The sequence below is a fragment of the Papaver somniferum genome, chromosome 4 (genome assembly GCF_003573695.1).
Source record: "Papaver somniferum cultivar HN1 chromosome 4, ASM357369v1, whole genome shotgun sequence".
Taxonomy (NCBI): Eukaryota; Viridiplantae; Streptophyta; class Magnoliopsida; order Ranunculales; family Papaveraceae; genus Papaver; species Papaver somniferum.
This window is the reverse complement of record NC_039361.1, coordinates 76,415,522-76,422,253: the sequence shown is the minus strand read 5'-3', so window position 1 is coordinate 76,422,253 and position 6,732 is coordinate 76,415,522. Positions and strand designations below refer to the sequence as shown.

The following is a 6,732-nucleotide window of genomic DNA, read 5'->3' as shown; positions in this document are numbered from 1 at the left end:
GAACTCAAAATTTCTTCTTTGCAATATTAAATCTATTAAAATCATACGACATAGTTTCATAAGATAGAATGGTAAATGCCGTGAGTAATTAGGACATGTCATTCTTCACATACCTCTTTGTTGATGAAGTTCTCGCAGATGTCTTAATTAGTTTTTCAGTCGTCAATCTTCGACGGTTATTCAGTGATGTCTGATACTCAACTACTATACTCTAATTATAGTTTGAGACTTGACTTTAGTAGACCAGAAATCAACATATAATTTTGTACATCTTACATTGGCAACCTTGAGATAGAAAAACCTGTGAGTTCGACCTAGTAATGCTCTAACAATACGTAAGATCAAATTAGAGTTATCGGATGAACTAGCTGTTACATGCTAAATTATGACCGAACGACCAAGCTATAACCGCTCATCATTCCCACATGATCACCTGACGATAGCTTAACCGAGCAACAAGCTTCTGCTATCATATTTACGCATCTGACAATCCTATAGCGAAGTAAAAACATTTGCTATATTGTTAGTATGGGTACCAAATTATTTGGGAGTGTACCAAATTCTATATAAGAAAATTTTTCTTTTTGAACTTATCCAATATAGTCTGGTGTGCATTACTACAGACTCTGCCAGTGACCATGAAACATTTGCCCACTTGATAAAATAATCAGCTTGGGAACACGCGATATCTCTTAGACCGTGTTTGGTACTCGGATATCCCATCCTAGGTTGGGTTATCTAATAAAAAACGGTTAAGATATATTTGTTTCAGTACAATTCCCATCTTGGATAAAGATTACTAAACCTTCCTTGATTTTATGAAGCTAAAAAAACGAGGTTATGGTATTCACTAAGCTACCAAACAGACCCTTAGCGTCTCACTGTTTTTTTTTCCGTCCGTCACTGTTGAACCAATTGGCGGCCGGACTTGGACTTGGCTCATCTTGATCTCTCGCAAACTCCTCTCCGCTTCCTTCACCTCTCCCGCACTCTCACATTTCGTATGTTAATTCAACACTCACTGAAGTCCCAAACTCACTGTCTGATTCTACTTCTTTTCACTGGTTTCTTCTTAGATTTTAGTGCTCTTTGCTCATGTGGTGGTCATCCATTCTCTATTTCTCTAGTTTATTAGAGTTTCTGGTATAATTGAAATCTAGGTACCCTTCATTTTAGGATTGATGGCTTCGACATCGTTGAAGATTTCGGGTGGTTCACTTTTAAGGGTATATATTTCATTAAAATTGTACCTTAATCTATGTAAAGATCTCTTCTTTTATGGATTGGAAACAAATTCATGAAATTTTGTAGCAGTTTATATGAATCTTGGTGTATGTATGACTTGGGTGTTCATTATTTTAGGTCTTTAAGCCGTTGCTTTTTCACCTTAGATAAGGTAATTTTTCTGTTTCCATGAAACTGGGTTTACTTTAATGTGTCGCTTAACTTGATTTAGGTATAAATTCTTAACTCGAATAGCTGTTACTGGTTATTCAGTAGGTACCTTATCTGATGCATTTTGCTATTTGTGATTTTAGTGGATTTGGTATGTTTGTTTTGGTTTATGTTTGTTAGAATATTAAATTCTGGACTCTGTAGGTGTTTTTAGGTGTTTGGTGACTGGTCCAGCAAATCAACAGAAAGATATGTATGATCGAGCTGTGGTTCCCATTGTAAATGAGGTATTAGAAGGATTTAATCAACGTAGGCCTTGCTCAGCGAATTCCAGGGATGACGTGCCAGAAAAAGTTGAGGGAAAGAAGGTGAGACAATACTTACGGTTTTCAGTGTGCGACTTTAATTTGCGCAAGCAAGAGAAGATCACATATCTTAATACAAAGTTTTATTTATGCATTTTAGGTTATTGCCTTGGACATGGGTCTCCTTGTAGCTCGTACAAAGAATCGTGGAGAGTTCGAAGAATAATTAAAGAAGTTAATGGAAGTGAAGTGACGAGATTAATGCGTCTATAGATTAAGTACATACATTATTGGAGCTAGTGCTGCTGAGGTGCAATTGATGCAGGAAAATTTTTGAAACCAGCTTTTGGAAGAGGTGAACTGCAGGTACTATTGTTTGTTGCTTATACATGATCGTCTCCTCCTGCGTAAATATAAAGTTCTTATGCTTGGGATATGTCATAGAAAACTAAACACCCATTATATCATGTTGGTAGGATTCCCAAGTTGGACTCACAATCACGACATGAATCTCACTTTTTGCATGCATTAGCGTCTCCCTGGAAATCATCTGAAAAGCCTATGGCTGCATATGCATAACTGGAAGTATTTTATCTTGTTACTACACCGGTCATTTTCTCAGCAACCCTGAGGTATTTTGCAGCCTGATTCTTACAAGTTAGTTTATTTACTTCGAGGGGCCTAGTCCCAAGAAAGGTAATGAGTTCCTTCATATGGAATATTCGTATGTGCTTTGTTTTAAGTAGCAAGCTTTTCAATTAGGTGTATTGACGTATTAGGAAAAATGCATAGCAGCAGCTTTAAAATTGTTTTCCAATTTCAACTTAATCTTCTGAAAATGAATGATGGTGCAGTGTATCGGTGCTATAAACTAACTGAAAACAGAAAACATATTTGGAGGACCCCTCTTTAAAAGGATAAAAATATCGCAAGCTCCTCTATAGATGAGGCTTTATAATGCCCCTAGTTTATTCCATTTCTGCAGATTAGAGCGTACCTAGAGCACAGATGTTATAAAGATTTGTGGATTGAGCGCTTCAGTTCAGCAAAACTCGTGTTAATCATTTATAGAAATTGCTTTCCTCATGCAAGGATCATATCTAAGTCTACTGAATCCTATAACTTGGTGTCTAGCATTTATTTGAATCAATTTGGTAACTGGTGCATCTTCTAGTTTCCTCGGTTAAGCAAAAGTTGAAACTCTTTTGTATGTGACTGTTACGAAATTCTTCTAAATTTGCAAGATGTTATCCAGCAGTTTATTTTTATTTTTTATTTATTTATTAATTTTTTATCCAGCAGTTATTGTCTATTAGATTATACAGAGATTACTTAGCAAAAAAAAAAAAAATTATACAGAGATTTTCTAAAACAAACACGGCAAGATGGAATGCGTATTCTAGTGTTCCACACACTAGTTGACTTTATATTTTGCTAGGTAATTTACCACATCCTACTTCAATGGATTGAAATACTGGTTATTAGTGGGTAGACTAACATCCAAGATGACATGCTTTTTCTATTAATTATTGCTCACTTGGTTACAAGTATGGTTTTCTACCATCCAAAGTAGAAATATTATTTTTTCTCAGCTCAACAGATAAAAGTCAAGTTCTACTGTGTTGTCCTAACTGTACCATATATTCTTAATGCTCTATGCCTAAAGCTGGACATCTTATAGATTATTCGCCCAGACCAGAAGAGTTGATCATAATCTTCGGTGAGACACCTAATACTGAATGCTATGTGTATATGTTCAGTTTGGATTGAGTCAGTATGGAGCTGATCCACTTTTAGTCTTGTTGAACTAATACCTTATAACTTATAAGTAAATAAAGGAATATTGAAGTTTATGTTTCTTATAAACATGCAATATTATATGTTAGCTCGAGAACTATAGGAAGCAGCACCAGTGTGCAAATTTGCCATGGTGCTTTTGTAGCTGCAAATATTAACAGTCAAGGCATGCTTGGAAGAACGGCTCTCGTGGTATAAGGATTGCACAGCAACTTCCTCACTTTCAGTTCCACCATCTATACCTATCAAAGGACCCTATCTTTATACTTTCACATAATGATTGTGGTTTTCTGATTTTAAATAATGCGAATTTTGTGAAACTTATGGAAGTGTTTTCTTACGCTGAGATTCGCTGGACTCAATGGTGTTGCAGTTTTTAAGGTGTTGCATGGCAATAAAAGTTCTTTAGTGGTTCTATTTGTTGAAATATCAGTCTCATTGTCAGGATTTACAAGTTAGTGTAATGTAGAACATGTGCACAAGAGTTGTTCATATGTATAATCTATGTACATTTATTTATGCAGGGTAGGCATAGTGTATAATAATCGTGAACAATGTTTATATATTTTCACCCTTTTAAGGGTATATTTGTAACTGTACAAAAATCTATCTATAAAAGGGAGGGCTCACCTCTGAGTGTTACTTCCATTCACTCTCTCTTGATTTCCACATGGTATCAGAGCTCAAGAGAGAGAAGAGAAAACCCATCTTAGTTTGTTTTTTAGCTTGATCTATTATTGCTTCGATCGGTGATTAAGATCTTAAAGTTAGATCCTGAAGCTGTTTGAAAGAAGCTATAAACGACCGTTCTTAAAGAACTTGTGGATGTTTGTAAGTTGGTTTCTCCTTAAAGTTTGTCTTTGTTTGTTGAGTTAATAATACTTCTGAAAATAGTAATTTATCTAACTCTAGGTGTTCAACATCTCTAGACTTTCTATAATCATAATATGAATATCAAGATGACGTCTTGTAAGTTACATGATTCCAACTACCTTGTTTGGTCTCATTGGGTGAAGCTTTACATCATCGGTAATGGAAAGATTGTGTATTTGACTGAAGGCAAGGCATGTCTAGTAATCTCAGACCCTACATATGAGACTTGGGGTGGAAGAAAGTGCCCTAATAATGAGTTGGGTGTTAGATTCTATGTCTCCTGATTTAAGGAGCAGTTTTATGCGCCTAGCCACTGCAAAAGAAATGTTGGATGCAGTCGCTCAGATTTATGTGATGAGTGATGATGCTACACAAATCTATGATTTGAATCATAGAGTTATAAAGACACGGCAGAATAATAAACCCTTGTCAGTCTATTGTAATGTTCTTTAAGCTTTGTGGCAAGAATTTGATTTCCTCCATATGTATGATATGGAGTTTCCCATATCTGTGTGATATGGAGCTAGCTAAACATCACCATGTTCCTTATCCTTTAAGTATAAATAAAAGTGTCTCCTTTTGTTGTTGTACACAGTGATGTCTGGGGTCCTTCACGTGTCACTACTGCTTGTGGTTTAGTTGGTTTGTTACATTTATTGATGATTATTCTCGAGTCTCCGGGGTTTACTTATTAAAAGATAAGAGTGATGTTCATGTCGTCTTCAAGAACTTTCATAAGTTTGTTCTTACCCAGTTTGACAGAAAAATTCAGGTGTTAAGATCTGATAGTGGTGGTGAGTATATGAAACAAGGTATTTCTTCTTACTTCTTGGAACATGGAATTGGTCATCAAAGCTCTTGTACTGATACTCAGCAAAATGGAGCTGTTGAGCGGAAAAATCGCCAGATATTAGAAGTCACTAGGTACTTGTGTTGTTCCAAATGAATGTGCCAAAAAGATTTGGGGGGTGGGGGTGGGGTGTTAGAAGTTTTTGGATGTGTTTGCTATGTGCATGCCGACAAACAAGATATGAGTAAATTGGATCCAAGAGCTCTCAAGTGTATTTTATTGGGATATTCAGCCACACAAAAAGGCTACAGGTGTTGTCACCCTCCTACGGGAAAGATCTATCTACCGATGGATGCTACTTTTTGTGAAGATCAAACCTATTTCTCAGAATATTCAGCGGCTTCTCTTCAGGGGGAGCATATGATATATTGTGAAAATCATCCTTGGTTTGATCTTCCTGGTTTAGTACCTAGGGAAAGTGTTGCTACCTTACCCAGGTTATTCCACCGTATCAGGTTTACAGACGAAAAGAGAAGGTCCCTCAGGTAATGGAATCAGAACCTCCTACAGTTCCTGCTGAAATAACTTTAAGAGCTAATGAAGATGATCTTTCACCCGATGAGTCAACAAATGCTAGAGATGATCTTCCAGCTGATGAGTCCACAAATGTTGTGGAAGATAGATATTCTACTCGTATACGTAAACCTCCAACTCGATATGGGTATTCTACTAAACATCCAATTGCTAACTTTATGTCTACTCATCGTCTGTCACCCTCCTATGCTTCCTTTGCAGATAAATTATCGTATGTTACAATTCCTGCAAGAGTTGAAGACGTTGTTGCTGACCCAAAGTGGAAACAAGCTCTGGTAGAAGAAAATAAAGTTCTAAACGAGAATTTCACACGGGATGAGGTTGAACTACCTGAAAGAAAGAAGACAATTGGTTGCAAGTGGGTATTCAGCGTGAAGTACAAGATTGATGGAACTATTGAAAGATAAAAAGCAAGATTGGTGGCCATGGGCTATACTCAGACTTATGGAATTGACTATCAAGAAACCTTTGCTCCTGTTTCTAAGATGAACACTATTCGTATCGACGTCCATATTCAATCATCTTAAAATAGGAGACAAAGACCATCTCAAAATCGTTATCTGTTGCGTACGGATTACTCAAAACTTGATTTATTACTCTATACGTTGAGAAGAAATTATGGTGTTCATGTCAAGTTACAAAGGTCACGGAGAGCAGGGTTGTATCCATGTAGCCATTACGATATCCTCCCAAGTCATGTCCATAAGTCTGTTTTATCCTAGCCTGGAGACATTGCAAAAGTGGGTTGAGGCTAAGGACGGGCTCATGAAGGGACCTTTCCTTGATATAACTAAAATTTACTTGTTAGTATCCCATATAATATGCAACAACACCTTAATTTCATCTTATTCATTTTCAATTCAACAATCATATTAAGTTTGGTTTCAGCTCATTCATAGGGTGTAGCTTGTAAAAATTTTATTATTCCAACGTCTTTGCTAAAAATCGTACTTTTACATGTTGAAGTTATATGCCCAA

At 36.4% G+C, this 6,732-nt stretch overlaps 1 long non-coding RNA gene across 3 annotated transcripts; it reads left to right on the top strand.

The window, feature by feature from the left end:
• Positions 1-910: 910 nt before the first annotated feature.
• On the top strand, positions 911-4,185 carry LOC113275939. Of its 3 annotated transcripts, none has more exons than XR_003323829.1 (5): positions 911-1,226; positions 1,363-1,396; positions 1,610-1,763; positions 1,861-2,066; positions 2,177-4,185. It is a non-coding gene; the product is annotated as an uncharacterized LOC113275939 (long non-coding RNA). The 3 variants fall into 3 exon arrangements; XR_003323828.1 differs by having other exon boundaries at positions 1,600-1,763; XR_003323827.1 differs by having other exon boundaries at positions 911-1,396; positions 1,600-1,763.
• The last annotated feature ends 2,547 nt before the right edge of the window (positions 4,186-6,732 follow it).